The 20,879-nt window shown below is 35.9% G+C and overlaps 1 non-coding gene across 1 annotated transcript; it reads right to left on the reverse strand.

Moving 5' to 3' along the window:
• Nucleotides 1-20,405: 20,405 nt before the first annotated feature.
• LOC141688295 (small nucleolar RNA R71) lies at nucleotides 20,406-20,512 on the reverse strand. Its single transcript, XR_012561747.1, has one exon. It is a non-coding gene; the product is annotated as a small nucleolar RNA R71 (small nucleolar RNA).
• Between the last annotated feature and the right edge of the window lie 367 nt (nucleotides 20,513-20,879).

Below are 20,879 nucleotides of genomic sequence, written 5' to 3' on the forward strand. Positions count from 1 at the left end.
AAGACCGTTTTAGCACATCGCAACAAAGAAGAGGAAGCATACGTTTTCTTGTGTTAGTTTAAAACTCATGTCATTAACCTCTTTTGGTTAACCCCCCAAAACCAGATAGCTTTTGCACATTTTCGTTAATTCATGAATAGGATCTATACTTCTCGATCAGCAAAGAGTCAAGAGAAAAAGAAAGACCCTGAGATGTGGATCATCCAAGGCACATTAGCATGGCGTGCTCCTCTTGTTCGAACCGGGGTTTAAAACCAAACTTCTCATCATCGTTGTATCAGTGGATGCTAGTTTTCTTTACTTTGAACCTTATTACTCTTGTGACGTACTCTGGTTTTAATAAGTATTTTTATTAGTTTATCTTGTGTGATATTATCATGTTTTCATATGAACCCATGGTGACGATGAGTTCTATCATGGGCTAATCGTGATCATGGGGTCGTAACGGATTTACTATGAAATTCTTTAGTTAGTTGTTTAATACCTTAGTGTGTGATGATTGTATGATATCTAGTATTGGTTGCGCTTATCCGTCTTATTTGCGTTGCGAACATATAAGATAGGGTGTTAATCTCTTGTGAAGCGACAGTGGATCTTGAGGTTTAGAACTTTCCATGCTAGCATAGGTTCATGTATGTGTATGCATGATTAGTAGGTAACTCTAACCGTTTTACTTGCCCTGTGTAATCATAAGGAATAACTTGTGCTTAAATCGTTATGTTGTCAAATTCTGTAGACATATAGGGTCTCAACATAATTGATGCATATTCAACTTCTATCTTAATTTTGGATGTTTGGTAGAATGGTATTAGTATAACGAAAGTTGGCTTTTATCAGTTTCGTGTTGTTCGATTAATATCATCACCGTTTCATGCTAAGGTTAATAACGATAACTGTTGAAGGAAGTAGTAATGAAGTTATGATCTCATGTGTGTTTAATATTGTTAATTCAAGTATCAATTAAGTGTTTAATTCTCGTAGTTAATTATAGTTAATAATTAGTTAATCAGATCTAAGTGTTATTATCTTGACATTGAGAAGTAATCAGACATTGGTGAGTAAGTGTAATTGAACATAATTAGTCTGAGTCTTTGGGGGAACGAACTAGAAATTATTCTATATTACTTGCGAACGCGTATACTTACGTGAATTATTAGCGCGTGTTTTGTGCCTAACAACCGTCACTCCATAAAGAAGAAGAGGCATCCTGCTAAGTGCATCGCATGAAGAAGCATCCCATGTGGAGGGAGCCGCTAAGGTGCTCACGTAGGCATCCTTCGAATAGGCATCACATGTAGAGTCATATATGTAGAGACATTTCATGCAGAGTGAACCGCTAAAATACTCACGTAGAGGCATCCCACGTGGAGCATTTTATGTAGAGGCATCTCATAAAGAACGACCCGCTAAGTTGCTCACGGAGGGGCATCCCACTAGGGGGCATCTCACGCAAAGTGACCCGCTAAGGTGCTTGTAACGACTGAGAAATTACGCTTGTATTATAAAGGTGATTTATATGTATTATTATTTTAGTAAGTGTGTTGAGTCCTAAAACCCTAATTGCTATGTGCTACGTGTTGTCTGATTCGATTAGATTGTGTTTCGAGTATTTATCGAGTGTTTTATTATAAGTTATATGTTTATACCAAAATCCGTACAGCCCAAACAGTATTTAAAAAACCCATATTTTAAACAAAATCATTGACCCTATTTTTCCAAGTATGGCCTATACTACATCGATATTTTGAACATCTAGACGTTCTACAAATTTACCTTTTTCGGGAAAAACGACTTTTTCGGGCCCCTTCGGGTGTCAAAACCACCAAAAAGATCACATTTTTATTTTTATAGGATCATAAAATTATCAAACATCATTTTTCTTTACATTTTTGTATTATTCATAATTTTTGGGAATTTTTGGCATGTATTTTGTATTTATTGGACATTTAAAAATTCATAATTAATACCCAAAAATTATAAAAATTGGGGCCAAATAATTTTAATAGATGTGTAATTAGACCCTTAATTTTATTTAGGGGTATTATTTTTACTAGTATAAATAGCTAATTATTTACTAATTATTATTAATTAATTATAGAAAAATCATAATATTCAAGAAAATAGAAGTGTTGGTGAAGAACAGCTTGAGAATTAAACCACGGATTTGAACGTGATTCCGTGCACCAAATTCTTTATGTGAGTATTCAAATTGAAGCCTGTGACTTCTATTTTCTGTTTATATCATCAATTTTACCTATGGTTGCTTTGATTTTCAATTCATAATTTAGGGTTTATGTCTGAAATTAGGGGTTCTTGATTTAGGAATCGTTTGATTGTTTTGTTCATTTAGATAGATTTATCTCGAGCTTAGGAATGATTTCATGTATTTATTTTAATTTTATAACCCCTGTAGTGATTAACCGAGTTCTTGAGTTTTTAAGATTTTTGATTTGATTTTATGTTCTTGTTGTTAGATGTTAAAATGATTAAAGGGGTTTGATTGTAGGATACTTAAGCTTTCTTTTCGTATATTAAACGTTGATTTTGGTTGAAGTTTGGGGGGGTGCGAATCTGGAACAATTAGGAGATTCTCTAGAAGAAATACGGGGTTTTGCTTCTGGCGGCAACATGCTATTGGGTGGTGATTCCGCTTATGGGGTCAAATCGGTTTCTGGACTTGTTTGGTCGGAGAAATCGAGGGGGTGATGGGTTGGCATTGTTGATGATCAGGACGAGTTCATGTGAGTAGGTTGCATCGATTCCAGCTGAAATCAATCGAAATAGCTTCGATTTACGTACGCCGGCGAAGCTATCGGAGAAGCGACGGGCGGTGGCCGGAGTTTCTGCAGAATCCGGCGGGTCGACCCGTGTTCTTGAAGACCTGGCTATCGACCCGTTAACACGAAATGACGACCCGGTTTCGATCCACAAAATCCCAGTTCAATTTTCCAAAAACTGTTTCTGTATTTTTTATTAATTACTTTTATTTTTATAAATCAGAAATAGTTTTTGTAAATTATAAAAATAAATAAAAATCAGATTAAAAATCTGATATATTTTGTAAATAATTTCTAAATAATTTTATTAATTTAGAAATTCGAAATTGTAATTATTTATTTATTTATTAATTTATCAATTTATATATTTATATATTTAATTATTTATTATTTATTATTGTAATAATTATTTAATAAATAAGATTAAATAATTAAATCGATTAATTCGATTAGTGGTTTGATAATTTATCGACTCAAGCGAGTGACTCGTAAATATTTGAGTTGTGATCCGAATTTTAGGAATTTAACAAGCGAGTATCGATTTATTTAGTTATGTTGGATCATATTTAGTAATAGTTATTAGTATCGATTAATTAATTATAAGTAATCGATTTAATCGGAGAATTGTTAATAAATTGTAATTAATTCCAAAAATTAGGGAATAAATTATTTTAAAATGTAATAATTCTTCAATAATTATTTAAAAATATAATTAAGTTTTAATTAATTATGATTAATTAATTATAATTGATTTATAATTAATTAAATCTTGTTTATTGCGTAACAATTAAATCGTCTATCCGATTTAAGCGAAACGAAGACCCTTAGACTCAGAAAAATGACCCGATTCCACTAAAAATAGTTATAAATCATAATTTATTTCGAAAGTGAGTCGGCTTATGATAATTATTTGTTTATAGACCCTATTAGTGATAAAAACGATTCCAATAAATCCCGAAAAATTAGAAATTGAGCCTGATAGTGTTTGTTAATGCGAATATAAGTCTAGTATCGATTCTAAGAATATTTATAAGTCTAATTTAATTATGTGCCTTATGTGCTATGAGATTTACATGATTATGTGAACCTTATGTGTTAGATAATTATATGTGAGTCATATAATATCGTATGGGTAGATGATTAGTGTTACGTGGTATCAATCTGAGATTTCGTACGATGTAAGTCAGCTAAACAAGTATCCTTGATAGATTCAGTATCAACAAGGCAAATCAAGCGGGAGATAGAAGGCTGTGAATTATCCGAGGTGAAGTGCATACCAGGCAAGTTTTCCCCTATTCTAAGTTCAGAATAGTGAATCACTTCCAACTTTCCATAACAGCTACACCTTGACAATTCTTGTTCACAAATATTGATACACAGTTATTGATCTTTTGTTTCTATTTCATTTTGATTCTTGATTTCTCCTAATTCATTGAATCATCTATTCATATTCCAATACTTATGCCCTTATTTATATATACCCTGATATATCCTGATGTTGGGATACATCGAAAGCATACTGATTATTCTGGATGCTAAGCTATGGACTGGATGGTTACGATACGGGCCGGGTATGAACCGGATCCTTGATTATTAGACCATAGTTGTCTAGATACCCCATATGTTGGTCGGGTCTATGCAGTTGGGTATAGATCTGCGCTATATCCTGACTGATCAGCAGGTTATAGTGCATATGTTGGTTCTTGTTTCCAGTCTCGTTCATTTGGCACTCGCCAGTTATGGCAATTATTATTCTTTACAGATACAGATGGTTGTTCGAGCCAGCAAATTACCGGTTCATTTATCCTTCTCTCTTTACACTATATATACATATTGTTGCAGGCTTGTTAAATAATTTTGAAAGGCATATGTCATAGCCTACTCGTTTATTCGAGTATTTAACTCAACTCAAATAAGAATGTAATAAGTAAATAGTGGATCAATCATCAGAGAGATCTCACAAAGTAACATCTGTCAAAGAATAAAGAAACATTGTTCATCTGCAGACTTGAAGATTCACTGGAAGAAGTTCAAGAATTTGATCATGCCTCAGTGATATAAATCAAGATCGTGGATTTAATCAAATGACAGAGATCTCGTCAAGGTATCATTTATTACAAGGATTCAATCAGAACATCAAAGTCAAGACATGAAGAAACGTCAAGAAAGTTAGTCACTCATGAACCAGACAGTACATCGAGTGTCAGCATTGAAGTGGCGGAATTGATTCATAAGTCTCAGTGACTTTCAGAAGATTGTCAGAAGAATGGATGCTGCTCAGGGTTAGTATTAATTCTCTATTAATTAATTAAGTCATATAATTTAATTAAGAAAATAAATTATATCTGCAAGGATTAATTTATTGATTAATTGAATTAAATTGATTAATTAATTTAGAATTAATATTAAGGTTTTTCAGAATTTTAATTGATTAAAATCTGTTTTAATTCTAAAAAGACAACTGATTGTACTAGTATGACAATCGGTATGACAATTGATTGTCATACCGAAAGTCATGCTAATTCAGTTGATTGTCTTGATAGAATTATTATTTAGATTAAAATCACTTATTAATTCAGTAAGACAATTTCATTTGAACTAATATGACAATCGGTATGACAATCAATAGTCATACCGAAAGTCTTGCTAGTTCATTTTAATTGTCTTGCTAGCTCTAAAAGATTGTCACACCGAAAGTATTATTGGACAAATGATTGTCATACCAGTTCATTTTGATTTCGGCTGTGTTGTTTAAAAAGAAGCAGAAGACAAGTTCATTCATCATCAATCAAACAGATCACAATATACAAGAACAAAAAGAAAAAGCAGCAGACAAATATTACATCTCATCTGCAACTTCAAGATTAATTTCTAGATTGTAAAGTTAAAGCCAATCAACTAGAAATACTTATCATGTTCTTGTGTATCAATCTAGCGGATTAAAATCCCTAGAACTTAATCTCAAATCGCATTTAGCATTTGATCTTTTAATTACAAAAATAGAAAAAGTTCATGTCGAATTTATTCTAGATTTGTAATAATTGATTTGAGATTAATCCCTTGTAACCGATACCGTAGTTGTAACACCTTTCAAGTTTAATAAAAGTTTTATTTAACTTGAATTTTGTTTCACAATTTTATTCCGCATTTTATTCGACGAAACGGTATTGTTTGCATTCAACCCCCCCTTCTACAAACAAATTGGGACCTAACAAATTTTTTTCTCACCCCTATTATTATTGTTCACCTTGTTTCTCAGTTAAGGTTGAGAATGAAACCCATCAGAACCCGAGTAGTCAAGAAGCGAGTCATGCTACAGGACCCTCTTATTCCAAGAGTGTTTGTCCATATCCCAGAAGAGAGTTTTGAATTTCCAGAACATGTGTAACAGGATAAGTGGTAGATGTAATTTGAATAGAAAAATGTTTTGTAATAAAGAGAGTTCATGAGATAGGTTGTTTAGAATTGTTGTAATAAGGTGATACGTTGTTCTTGTTTTCAATCCTTAACCTTGAAAAGATCCTGAGTAGTAGTAGTACGGGGTAATTATTTATTTATATTATGATTGTACAGGTTCAGTAAGTAGTTAGTGTTCATAATACCCCAAATCTATGTCTCGGATTTGGAGGGTGTTATAGTTGGCATCAGAGCTTAGGTTTTGGCCCTTGAAAATAAGAACATTAGAGTTAAGATAAGATAGGAATATCACATAACATAGGAGTAGAGGTATTAGGGTTTGTTAGTTCTTAAATTAGGAAATTGTGAGTTCTAGGAATGGGATTTGATCTTTTTCTTGTGTTATGATTATTCTGTTAGATGGCGTCTTCAGCATCATCCTCAATGCGGACAGTATTGGGTCCAGCAGTGTCACCAGGGTCGGTGCAGGCATTTCCACCATTGCCACCACCACCACCATTACCTCAGGGACCAGCAACAGAGCAGTTGCCAGTACCCCCAGTACCAGAGGTACCTGACTTTATTGATTATTTTCTTTATTTTGGGCCAGAGGTACCCGAGTTACCGCCATTAAAGTTTCTGATATTTGACATCCCTGATATGGTTGACTTCTCTGAGTGGGAGGTGCTAGAGCCTCAGATCCCAGCAGAGCAGCCAGAGATCCCATAGCCACAGCTTGATCCCCAGATGTTTGAGCCACCAGCTCAGCCAGTATTATTCCCAACACCGATAGCCATATATGCACTTATGCCCGGGGTATACCAGTTTCCACAGTCTGAGTTTATGGATAAGGTTATCGAGCAGCTAGTGCCACTACCTACCAGAGGTTCTCAGACAGATCTTTGGGAGCCACGGACGGTGCCTTATCAACATAATGCTAGTTTGAGGGAGGAGATGCAGAGGTGGCAGGACCAGTGTAGGGAGATTCTCAGACTATTTGAGACTAAGGAGTACGGACCAGTGAGGGCATTACAGTCAGACTATATTATGAGGGAGAGACTCTGACAGATACACGGATCAGCTTTCTAGGAGGTTACTGAGTTGAGACAGGAGGATGTTCGCACTGATGCAGTTTATCGCAGAGCCATGAGATTGACCGAGGTAGTGTTAGAGGCACTTCAGCAGGAGATAGGTCGAGTGCCACCTGAATTTTGAGTTCGGCTGATATCAGGGTGTTGTATTATATGTGATATATGTAGATAAAGGCAGCATAGTATGGTGTGACTAGAACCATGACACCAAAATGAAAAATAAGAACTGAGTCGTCTAATGACAACACTGAAGGCCAAAATAACAATAACCCAATGGACCAAATGTTTCACCTTATGCAACAACAAATGATGATGATGCAGTAGTAGATGCAGCAACAACAATAGCAATTTCAGCAGCAGATGTTACAGCAAGTAGTTCATCCAGAACCACAAGCACCACCAGTGATACCTGTAGTTACTTTCAAGCAGTTCCGGTCGGTAAATCCTCCGGAATTAAAAGGTTCAGCAGATCCTACTAAGGCAAGATCCTGGTTAAAAGAAATGGAGAAGGCCTTTGTGTTGGTTAAAGTTAAAGTAGATCAAAGACAGATTTTGCTAGCTACTTCTTGAAGGGAGAGACCAATTACTGGTGGGAATCTAAGAAAACACTAGAAGGCGAGGGTGTGGTGACTTGGAACAGATTCACCAAACTTTTTCTGGAGAAGTATTTTCCCTGTTACATGAAGAATCAAATGGAAATCAAGTTCTTGGAGTTGAAGCAGGGAAATTTTACGGTCACTGACTATGAAGCCAAGTTCACTGAATTGGCTAGGTTTGTTCCAGAGCAAGTAGATACTGATGAAAAGCGAGCCAAGAGATTCCGATAGGGATTGAAGCCGTGGATCCATAGCAGAGTAGCGGTGTTCGAACTGATGACCTATAAAGTCGTAGTTCAGAAGGCCATGATTATTGAGGGAGAAAGTGAAGCGTCCCAAAAGGAAAAGGGACCAGGAAGTTTTCAGAACCGCTCCAATAGAAGGCCGGGATTTTAAGCCCGGGGAAATATGAATTTCAGAAGGACAGAACAGGGCAACCAGAGGAGGGGAAACCGACTCCCATCCCTAAATCAACAAAGACTCATCCGACAACCAATACCTGACTACAGAATATGTGGGAAGAAACATACTGGAATTTGTAACAAGCCAAATATCACGTGCTTCAAGTGTAAGCAGAAGGGACACTACTCTGTGGAATGCCCGACAGAGAAGGCAGAAGTCACTTGTGTCCAATACAGAAGAAAGGGATGTTGGATTTTAAACACAGCGGGGGCGTGGAAAAACACTTTTACACACATAAAATCCAAATAAAAGCATATAAATCGTGAATAAAAATTCAAGGGATCGAATCTAACCTTTAAAAATAATTTGGAGACAACGATCAGAGATCCTTAGCAGTTGCTCCTCAAGTGTGAAGCACTCCACCGGTATCCACCAAGAAAACAACTTTTAGGAGGAGGAGGTGGAGAGAATTTGGTTTTCTGAAACTTTTGGGTTTCTGGGGTTAGAATAAAATAGGGTCTATAATAGTGTATTTATAGGCAAAATTTTCAGCTGAAATTTTCCCATAAATAATATTATTATTTTCCCATTTATTATTCTCATTAATAATTAAAACACCTTTTAATTATTAATCCTTTTTCTAAACACTTTAGAAATAATTCTCTCTCTTGATTTAATTTCCAAAAATTAAATCCTTAATTAATAATATTAAGAACTTTTCTTAATTAATTTATAATCAATTAAATCTCATTTAATCAATTATTAAATTTGCCAATTAATTATTTATTTCACAAATAAATAATTATTAGCCATTATTAATTAATTCCTCCACCATAAAATTATTCTCTTTTTATGGTGTGACCCTGTAGGTTCAATATTAAGCCGGTAGTAGAAATAAATAATAATAAAACTATTTTATCATTATTTATATAAATTCTCTAATTTATTAAATATGATTAATTAATTAATCACATTTATTCTACATCGTGAGTGATGCTTCTCAACATATCGCGACTATCCGGATAATATGAATTCACTGCTTAGAATACCAAGAACCTGCCAGTGAATAGTTACCGTACAATAAACTCCTTCTACCCTACAATGTTCCGATTAAATACAAGGCATGGATCTCGTGTCAAGCCTATCTAATTCAATCACTTGCTTACCGTTTACTATGCGTAGTTCTATGCAAATTAGAAACTCCTTTCTAATTTCATTTACTCTGGCCAGAGATTCCTGAACTAGCATAAGTGGATCAGTCTTGAACATTCGCTTCCTTCACTAGAAGGGGTAGATCCTTTATTGATCATACACTATCTTCGTGTACAAATTCCTATACCCAGAAGAGCCCTAATAATTGTTCCTGGAGACTAAGAACTAAACCAAAGCATAGTTCAGTGTACACAAGATGACTATGATGACCTCAAGTCTAAGGATACTTGTACAACTATCACTAGGTGAACAACTGCTGACACGTGAGTGAACTCCATCAGTTGTTCAGCTGAGCGAGTCATGTTCAGTGAACTTATTCTATAATAAGCACCTACATACTAGCTATAGTGTCACCACACAAATGTCTATGAGAACAGACATCCTTCATAATGAAGCAAGCATAGTATGTACCGATCTTTACGGATTATTAATTACCAGTTAGTAATCCTACGACCAGGAACTATTTAAGTTTAGAGTTATCATCTTTTTAGGTCTCACTATTATGATCTCATCATAATCCATAAAAAGCTTTACTCTAAACTATGGTATATCTTATTTAAACACTTAAATAGATAAAGCCCGTAATAAAAACAAAACAAGTCTTTATTAATATCAATGAAATCAAAATAGATTACATAAAAGTTATTCCTAAATCCTAATACATGATTGGACTTAGGACATATTCCTTTCAATCTCCCACTTGTACTAAAGCCAATCACTCTGGTATCTAATACCCATCTCATCTTTATGACGATCAAAGTGACTTTCAAAAAGTAGCTTTGTGAGTGGGTCTGCTATGTTGTTATGTGTGTCAACTCTAATTCAATAAAATACAAGGAATGTTACCGCACTCCCACTAACCCTTTTGTAGACGCATGGTTCATCTGCGTGTTTGATAAAATCAAACTCTTTGATTGTCTCATCAAAATGAATGTTCCATCTTTCGAGAAGCTTGCTTTAAACCACATATGGTTCGCAGCAGCTTACACACTAGGTTTTCATTTCTCTTGGAAAGAAAACCATCTGGCTAATTGCCAGATCTCATAGTCGTAGTAAGCAGCATTCGCAAGCAAAATCCGAACTGATTTTAACAGGGCTACAGGTAAAAGGTTTCATCAAAGTCAATCCATTTCCTTTGTTTGAATCCTTTTGCCACAAGCCTGGCCTTAAAGGTCTCCACCTGGGCATCTGCTATAATCTATCTTTTGTATACCGTATACATAGATTCCATTCTGGATTTCATGGCACTATGCCATTTCTCTGAGTCAACACTACTCATAGCCTCATTATAGGTCACAGGGTCGTCATCATCAATGATCGACAACTCATTGTCATTCTCAATGATAAGGCCATAATACCTCTCAGGTTGGCGAGACACTCTCCCTGATCTATGAATGGGCTGTTCCACAAAAGGTTGTTCAGTCAGAACAGGTGTTTCCACTTGATCCATAGTAGTTTGTGCTTCTTGAACTTTATCAAGTTCAATTTTGCTCCCACTGTTTCCTTCAAGGATAAACTCCTTTTCCAAGAAGGTAGCCTGTCTAGAGACAAACACCCGATGATCGGTGCAAAAGTAATACCCTAAAGTCTCTTTAGGATATCCCATAAAACTACATTTTCCGGATCGATATTCCAGCTTATCTGGGTCAACTTTCTTGACATGAGCTGGACATCCCCAAATCTTAACGTGTTTAAGACTCGGTTTCCTTTCTTTCCATATCTTATACGAAGTTTGAGGAACAGATTTTGGAAATCACCTTATTTAGTAAATATGCTGAGGTTTCCAATGCATAACCCCATAGGAATACTGGAAGATTTGCATAGCTCATCATGGACCGAACTATGTCTAACAAAGTTCGATTTCTCCTTTCAGATACCAATCTGGAGGAGTCCAGTGGGAGACTATACCATTTACTTAGAGATAATCTAGAAACACTCCATTAAAGTATTCACCACCTCGATCTGATCGAAGAGTTATAATACTATGTTTGGTTGTTTCTCCACTTCATACTTATATTCTTTGAACCTTTCAAAGGCCTCAGACTTGTGTTTCATCAAACACATATCCGAATCCAGATCTATCATCTATGAAAGTAATGAAGTTTGAAAATCCACCCATGGCTTGCTTAGACATTGGTCCACATACATCTGTGTGTACCATTCCTAGCAAATTTGCAGTCCTCTCTCCATGTCTACTAAATGGAGACTGCAGTGTCACAACGAAGTGAGATTTTCATCATCCCTTTTCTTTTATTAGTTTGTTCAATCTGAAGTAAATTATGTCACATACATACAGACCATTATTTAAAGCACCACATCCATAAAGAATATTATCTCTAAGAATAGAACATTCATTATTCTCAATAATAAATGAAAATCCAGCCAAGTCTAACATGGGAATAATATTCCTCACAATCGAGGGAACAAAATAACAATTATTTCAAACAATAGTCTTGCCCGTAGGCATATGATTTTACATCTTCAGCAGCAACTCTTGCTCCATTTCCATCAGTAGAATCATCTCCTCTTCCTCAAGATTCCTACTTCTCCTTGGTCCCTGCAACAAATTGCAGATATGAGAACCACATGCGGTATCTAATACCCAAGTAGAAATGACATATTCACTTCTATCATGAACATACCTGAATCAGAAGCGGTAGTCTCACTACCCTTCTTCTTCTTCAATTCTGCAAGGTAAACCTTGCAGTTCCTCTTCTAGTGCCCCCACCTTGTTACAGTGAAAGCAAACAACTTTGCTCTTGGGGTCTTCAGCTTTTGGTGGAACCGGCATTTTCTCACCTACTTTCTTCTTCTTGGAAGAGTTCCTCTTCCTTTTCTTAGGATTGGAACCTTCACCAATTAGAAGAACAGAACTCTTCTTAGGGGAAAAATTGGATTCCGCAGTCTTCAACATGTTGTGGAGTTCAGGCAGGCTGACATCCAACTTATTCATGTGAAAGTTCACAACAAACTGCGAGAACGAACTCGGAAGCGATTGCAAGACCAAGTCTTGGCTCAGCTCCCCATCCATGGCAAAACCAAGTTGTCCAAGACGTTCAATCAAATTGATCATCTTAAGTACAGGGTCATTCACAGATGATCCCTCAGACATCCTACACCCGAACAGCTCCTTCGATATCTCATATCGAGCTGTCCTCCCCGCCACATCATACAACTCTTGTAGATGCATGAGGATAGTGAGAGCATCCATATGCTCATGTTGCTTCTGTAGCTCAATGTTCATGGAAGCTAGCATGATGCATTGAGCAATATTTGCATCATCCATCCACTTACGATACACAACGTGTTCATCATTATGTGCATCACTAGCAGGTTCAGTAGGCTTAGGTGAGTCAATCACGTATTCCAGCTTCTCAATCCTGAGAACAATTCTCAAGTTTCGAAGCCAGTCAGCATAATTAGGACCAGTCAATTTGTGAGCATCTAGTATGCTCCTGAGTGATAGTGCAGAAGACATAACGTATAAAGTAAATCTGTAAATGATAAACACATAACAACACTTAGCAAATATTCGATTTCATTTTAAAACACTATATGAATCGGGTCTTTATTCATAAGTGGCTCCCACTAGTTTATCTAATTTATTCAACCCTCTACATGAAAAATTAAGCATTCATAATGCTAGTGGGAATAGGGATCCTACATTCCATTATACAACCCCGGCTGTAGCACGAACCGCCATGTAATGTTCAATAGGCAGACAACTCTTGTCAATTACATCTTATGTTATTCCCTAATCAAAATTTAGCCTCTTGAATAATTGAGTCTCGGCTGTAGCACGACAAACTCAATATTCTAAGTCAAGTCTAACCCAACATTCCGTACAGTTGAATCAGTCCCCAAAGGCCCACGGCTGTAGCACGTACCGACCTTTAGATTCTTATTCAATGTACACATCTCTATGTAATAGACAAGTATTTCTTATTTCGAAATCAAAGCCCTCGGCTGTAGCATGAACCGACAATGATTCAAAAATAAGAACTACTTTTCTATCATGTTGGAAGGCTATGACCGACACAAGCCCGTTGTATCATTGGCCAATTACTACTTGATATTATTTAATTTTAGAGGGATTATATTACGTTACAATCATAATCATATTATAAAGAGATTCTTCCTTTTAAATTAAATATTTCAAATCAATAATCAATAATCAGATGATTCCCAGATCGGGTGGAGCATTGTCAAGAGGCGTCACTTAATAACCCTTTCTTACAGATAGAAATCTGTTGTTGACAGAATTATCCTTTCTCTCATATCGAAAATTCATATTCAATTATGTGTTTCATAAACACAAGAATCTCATGATTGTATTCATAATATTGTTCTTAAGGTTATGAAACAATTTCACTATACTAGGTTGTCTAACAAACGCCTTATGTTCATTTAAGTTCACCTAAATCTATCATCGCATGATAAACTAAGCATATATCAACATGAATAAACATCAATGTAGGCATGTTACATCATCTAGCACATTAGTCTAAGCATTATACATCTCTATATATCACATGAAGCATTTAAAATCAATTCAAACGATCAAAAACAGCTTTAAAACACTTCATGGAATATAAACAGTTCAAAACTTTTATATAAACTAAAATTGATCACTCCATTAGATCCATCTCGAAAAAACGAATCCAACGGTATATTGCACGCCTAAAACGGAGTTACGAAACTCCCAGAAAATCAATTTTAAAATCAACAGACGGGCTGTAACGCATTAGAGGAACGCGTTACAAGCCCTGTAACGCATTCCGGTGATGCGTTACACCCCTTTTAAGCCATTAAAGGGTGTAACGCATTCCGTGAATGCGCCACAGATGTGTAACGCATTCCCGGAATGTGTTACACCCCTATTTTTTTTTTTTTTTGATTCTTTTTTTTTTCTTCTCGGTTAACGTGCCTGACAGCTGACTGTGTCCTTGTCTCACCTGATCTGTGTCACTCTTTCTTTCCGCGCACAATAGCAGACAACATATGCACTTTAACACAGACAATACAAACATATATATATACTATATATACATATATTTATACTTATTTAATTACGAATTTAATTATAAGAACTTCAAAAATTCATAATAAAAAATCTATACATCATAAAATTATGAAAAAAATACCCAGACGATCTACAACACTTGTAGAACCCAGATCAACATTCAAAATTATTCTGAGAAACGATTTCTTATCAGACAAAATTAATCCATGATATAACTTGTAAAAATCATAATTAATTCATACAAGCACATAAAATTCTGAAATTTTTACCACAGATCTATATGCATACAACCTATGCTCTGATACCATTGTTAGATTTTAAATGCAGCGGGGGCGTGGAAAAACACTTTTACACACATAAAATCCAAATAAAAGCATATAAATCGTGAATAAAAATTTGAGGGATCGAATCTAACCTTTAAAAATAATTTGGAGACAACGATCAGAGATCCTTAGCAGTTGCTCCTCAAGTGTGAAGCACTTCACCGGTATCCACCAAGAAAACGACTTTTAGGAGGAGGAGGAGGTGGAGAGAATTTGGTTTTCTGAAACTTTTGGGTTTCTGGGGTTAGAATAAAATAGGGTCTATAATAGTGTATTTATAGGCAAAATTTTCAGCTGAAATTTTCCCATAAATAATATTATTATTATCCCATTTATTATTCGCATTAATAATTAAAACACCTTTTAATTATTAATCCTTTTTCTAAACACTTTAGAAATAATTCTCTCTCTTGATTTAATTTCCAAAAATTAAATCCTTAATTAATAATATTAAGAACTTTTCTTAATTAATTTATAATCAATTAAATCTCATTTAATCAATTATTAAATTTGCCAATTAATTATTTATTTCACAAATAAATAATTATTAGCCATTATTAATTAATTCCTCCACCATAAAATCATTCTCTTTTTATGGTGTGACCCTGTAGGTTCAATATTAAGCCGGTAGTAGAAATAAATAATAATAAAACTATTTTATCATTATTTATATAAATTCTCTAATTTATTAAATATGATTAATTAATTAATCACATTTATTCTACATCGTGAGTGATGCTTCTCAACATATCGCGACTATCCGGATAATATGAATTCACTGCTTAGAATACCAAGAACCTGTCAGTGAATAGTTACCGTACAATAAACTCCTTCTACCCTACAATGTTCCGATTAAATACAAGGCATGGATCTCGTGTCAAGCCTATCTAATTCAATCACTTGCTTACCATTTACTATGCGTAGTTTAATGCAAATTAGAAACTCCTTTCTAATTTCATTCACTCTGGCCAGAGATTCTTGAACTAGCATAAGTGGATCAGCCTTGAACATTCGCTTCCTTCACTGGAAGGGGTAGATCCTTTATTGATCATACACTATCTTCGTGTACAAATTCCTATACCCAGAAGAGCCCTAATAATTGTCCCTGGAGACTAAGAACTAAACCAAAGCATAGTTCAGTGTACACAAGATGACTATGATGACCTCAAGTCTAAGGATACTTGTACAACTATCACTAGGGGAACAACTGCTGACACATGAGTGAACTCCATCAGTTGTTCAGCTGGGCGAGTCATGTTCAGTGAACTTATTCTATAATAAGCACCTACATACTAGCTATAGTGTCACCACACAAATGTCTATGAGAACAGACATCCTTCATAATGAAGCAATCATAGTATGTACCGATCTTTGCGGATTATTAATTACCAGTTAGTAATCCTACGACCAGGAACTATTTAAGTTTAGAGTTATCATCTTTTTAGGTCTCACTATTATGATCTCATCATAATCCATAAAAAGCTTTACTCTAAACTATGGTATATCTTATTTAAACACTTAAATAGATAAAGCCCGTAATAAAAACAAAACAAGTCTTTATTAATATCAATGAAATCAAAACAGATTACATAAAAGTTATTCCTAAATCCTAATACATGATTGGACTTAGGACATATTCCTTTCAAGGGACACATCGCTAAAGATCGTAGAGGAGTAGCAATGGCAGCCAGCATCCCAAGGGTTTTGGCATTATCTCCGCTACCACAGAAGAACCAGCCTAGGGTAAGGACTTTTAACATGTCAATGAAAGAAGCTGTGCAGAGTCCTATGTGGTTGCAGGTACGCTTCCTGTGAATTCTGTAGATGCACAAGTATTGATTGATTCTGGATCTACGAGATCTTTTAAAAATGAAGAATTTATTCATAAGTTATATTGTGAAATTCAACGGTTGGACGAAACGTTAATCATAAAGTTAGCAAATGATGATCAGGTTGTGGTAGATCGAGTGTGTCCAGGTTGCGATATTGAAATAGCGGAACATCATTTCTCAGTTGACTTGATACCTTTTAAGTTAGGAGAATTTGATGTTATTCTATGAATGGATTGGCTAGCCAATAATAATGCTCAGATTGATTACGCAAATAAGAAGGTAAATTTATGAACCGAGGAAAATGCAATGGTAACATTTAAAGGCAAAAAATAGAAGCAGAGATTTTTAACGATAATGCAAACGAAATGATTATTGCATCAAGGGTGTCAAGCTTATTTAGCCTATGTACTGGACACTGAAAAAGGAATTCCAAAGATTGAAGATATTCCTGTAATTTGTGAGTTTCCTGATGTCTTTCCAGATGAACTTCCAAGACTACCATCGAATCGAGAAATCGAGTTCACCATTGATTTGGCACCAGGAACTAAACCAATTTCAAAAGCTCCGTATCGAATGGCGCATGTTGAGATGAAAGAGTTAGCAAAGCAATTGCAGGATCTTCTCGATAGAGGAATTATAAGGCCCAGTGTATCCCTCATGTGATGCACCGGTGTTGTTCGTAAAGAAGAAAGACGGTAGTATGCGACTATGTATCGATTATCGTGAGCTGAATAAAATAACTATCAAGAACAAATACCCTTTACCCCAAATCGATGACTTATTTGATCAACTAAAAGGAGCGGCATGGTTTTTGAAAATTGATTTAAGATCGGTTTATCACCAACTGAAGATCAAGGCAGAAGATATTCCAAAGACTGCATTCCGAATGTGATACTACGAATTTCTCGTGATGGTGTTTGGACTGACTAATGCACCAGCAGCATTCTTGGATTTGGTAAACTGAATGTTCAAGAAGAACTTGGATAAATTTATTATTGTATTTATTGATGACGTCTTGATCTACTCGAACACTGAAGAAGAACATGCAGAGCACCTGAGAATGACTTTGGAAACATTGAGGAATGAATAACTTTATTCGAAGTTTTCAAAATCCAAATTTTGGTTAAAGGAAGTACAATTTCTAGGTTATATAATCAGTGTTGAGGGAATTCAAGTCGACCCATCAAAGATATAAGCTGTTTTAAATTGGGAAAGACCAAAGACTCCAACAGAAGTTAGAAGTTTCTTGGGAATAGCGGGTTATTATAGAAGATTTGTTAAAGATTTTGCAAAGATAGCCACGCCATTGACCAAGTTGACTCGGAAGAATGAAAAGTTTGAATGGAATGGAAAAATGCGAAGAGAGTTTTCAAGAATTGAAGAATCGACTAGTAACCGCACATGTACTTGTATTAGCTGATGATCAAGGAGATTTTGTCATTTACAGCGACGCTTCTTATCGAGGACTTGTATGTGTGCTAATGCAGCATGGCAACATAATCGTATACGCTTCTAGGAAACTAAAGCCTCATGATCAAAAATATCCGACGCATGACCTGGAATTAGCAGCAATTGTATTCGCACTGAAACTCTGTAGATATTATCTTTATGGTGAAAGGTGTAAAATCTACACGGATCATAAGAGTCTGAAGTATATTTTCACGCAGAAAGAACTCAACATAAAACAGCGACGTTGGCTAGAGCTAATTAAAAATTACGACGTGTTAATCAACTACCATCTGATAAGTTTATTTTATATCTACTTGGAACGCTTCATTACAAGTTTAAGTTGATGTTTTGGACTCAAGTTGTTGGTATTTTTGATGTATTTTTGTGATTTTGCATCCTAGACACTAGTTACAAGAAGAATGGAGCTTTTATTGAATATATGCTGAAAAGAGCCAAGAATCTGAAGTCAAGGCCATTCTCAAATTGTAGATGATCTCGAGAGTTTCGTGTGGACTGCTTATTCATCAAATTCCGATGAGTGGAGCAAAAGTTACAGCAAAAAGAAGAAAATTCAGAATTTCAACTACAGAAGCACGGCGCGCCCGCGCTGGGAAGCGGGGCGGCCACGCTGACACAACAGAAGCACGACGCGCCTGCACTGAGAAGCGGGGCGGCCGCGCTGGAACCGCAGAAACAGAGCGCGCGCGCAGGGATAGCGCGCGGCCGCGCCAGGTCGTTTTCACAGAATCCTGATTCAAGTCTGATTTTGAGAGTCTGGAAGCCCAAAACGAGACCAGAAGCCTATATATATCAATACAAATACGTTTTTAATAAGAAGGAGACTTGGGAGAGTAATAAGAAGATCTAGAGAGCACGAGAAGACTACGAAGAAGAAGACTCTTATTTTCTTCAATATAGTTGATACTTGGATGCTTGTTTTCAAATTGTTCTTGAACCCTAGTACTCTTATATTATTTTTTAGCATGCTTTCTTTGGAACCCATGGTGATGATGAGTTCGATTATGAACTAATCGTTATCGTGGGTTCTAACGGATTTACTTATGGATTTCAATAGTTAATTTGTTTCAATATCTTGGTGTGTGGTGATTGATTGATATCCTAGTATTGGTTGTGCTTATTCTTCTTATGTGTGTAGCTAACATATAAGATAGTGTGTTAATCTCTATTGAAGCGACAGTGAATATAGATGTTTAGAACTTTCCATGCTAGCATAAGTTCATGTAATTGTTATGCATGATTCGTAAGTAATTTTAACCATCTTACTTGCCCTATGTAATCACGATAGATAACTTGCGCATTAAACCGTTATGTTTTCAATTCTTATAGACATATAAGGACTAAGCATAATTGGTGTCTATTTAACTTCTATCTCTTTTGTGGATGCTTGGTAGTAGGGTATTCGTACAACGAAAGTTGGCGTTTACTAGTTTCGTGTTATCTGATTAGTGTCATCGCCATTATATGCTAAGGTTAAGAACAAAAAGGCTATTGAATTAAGTATTTAATGAAGTTAGGATCCCATGTTTGTGTCATATAGTATTCAACCTCAATTCTCTTAGTTAATGTTATTTAGTATAATCTCTTAGTTTAATCAAAACCCAATTTGTTATTTGTCTTAGCATTGAGCGATAACCATACATTGTTGCATAGGTGCATAAATTGTACTTAACCTAAAGCAGTCTCTGTAGGAACGAATCTGATTTATATCTTATACTACTTGCGAACGCGTATACTTGCATGAATATTAGCGCGTGTTTTCGCCCTAACAAGTTTTTGGCGCCGCTGCCGGGGACTCGGTGTTAATTTTTAGTTTATGTGCTTGTCATCAGTGGTCGTTCAAGTTCACTGACTCGGATTCTTTTACTTTCACGGTTTATTTGTTTGTGTTTCAGGTACTCATTACAATGGGAGATCCAGCAGCACATACGAAAGCCTTGATGGATTTTTCTCAACCCAAGATCAATGACATTCAATCTAGCATTGTCAGGCCAACTATCACAACTAATACCTTTGAGATCAAGCCTGGTAAAATTCAATGGGTGCAAAATTCAATCCAGTTTGGGGGTTCTTCAATGGAAGATCCCAATATGCACATTAGGGATTTCATTGAGATATGCGACACCTTCAAGTTCAACGGTGTTTCTGAAGCTGAGACTATTCCCGTTCTCTCTGAGGGACAAGGCTAAGAGCTGGTTACACTCTCTACCAGCTGGTTCGATTACTACTTGAGAAGATCTTGCTTAAAAGTTTCTCACTAAATTCTTCCCTATGGCAAAGACAGCTGCAATCAGGAATGCTCTTACTCAATTTGCGCAGCAATCAGGAGAATCTTTATATGAAGCTTGGGAGCGCTACAAGGAGATGCTTAGGAAGTGTCCTCATCATGGAATGCCCGATTGGATGATCATCAATTGTTTTTATAATGGTTTGGGAGCACATTCCAGACCCATGCTCGATGCAACATCAGGTGGAGCCTTATGGGCTAAGAGCTACGATGAAGCTTATGATCTAACTGAACTAATGGCTGCTAATGAATATCAGTATCCAACTCAGAGATTGCCACAGGGCAAGGTAGCAGGAGTTCTTCAAGTGGATACAGCTACGGCTATCACTGCTCAACTAAAGGAGTTGTCTGTGAAGATCAATTCCCTAGCTAACTATGGTATTAATCAGATAACCAGAGTTTGTGAGCTGTGTGCAGGTTCGCAATAGACGGAGCAATGCGCTATATCTAGTGAATCAGCTCAGTTTGTGAGC

Source organism: Apium graveolens, chromosome 9 (assembly GCF_009905375.1).
Source record: "Apium graveolens cultivar Ventura chromosome 9, ASM990537v1, whole genome shotgun sequence".
In the NCBI taxonomy this organism is placed as follows: domain Eukaryota; kingdom Viridiplantae; phylum Streptophyta; class Magnoliopsida; order Apiales; family Apiaceae; genus Apium; species Apium graveolens.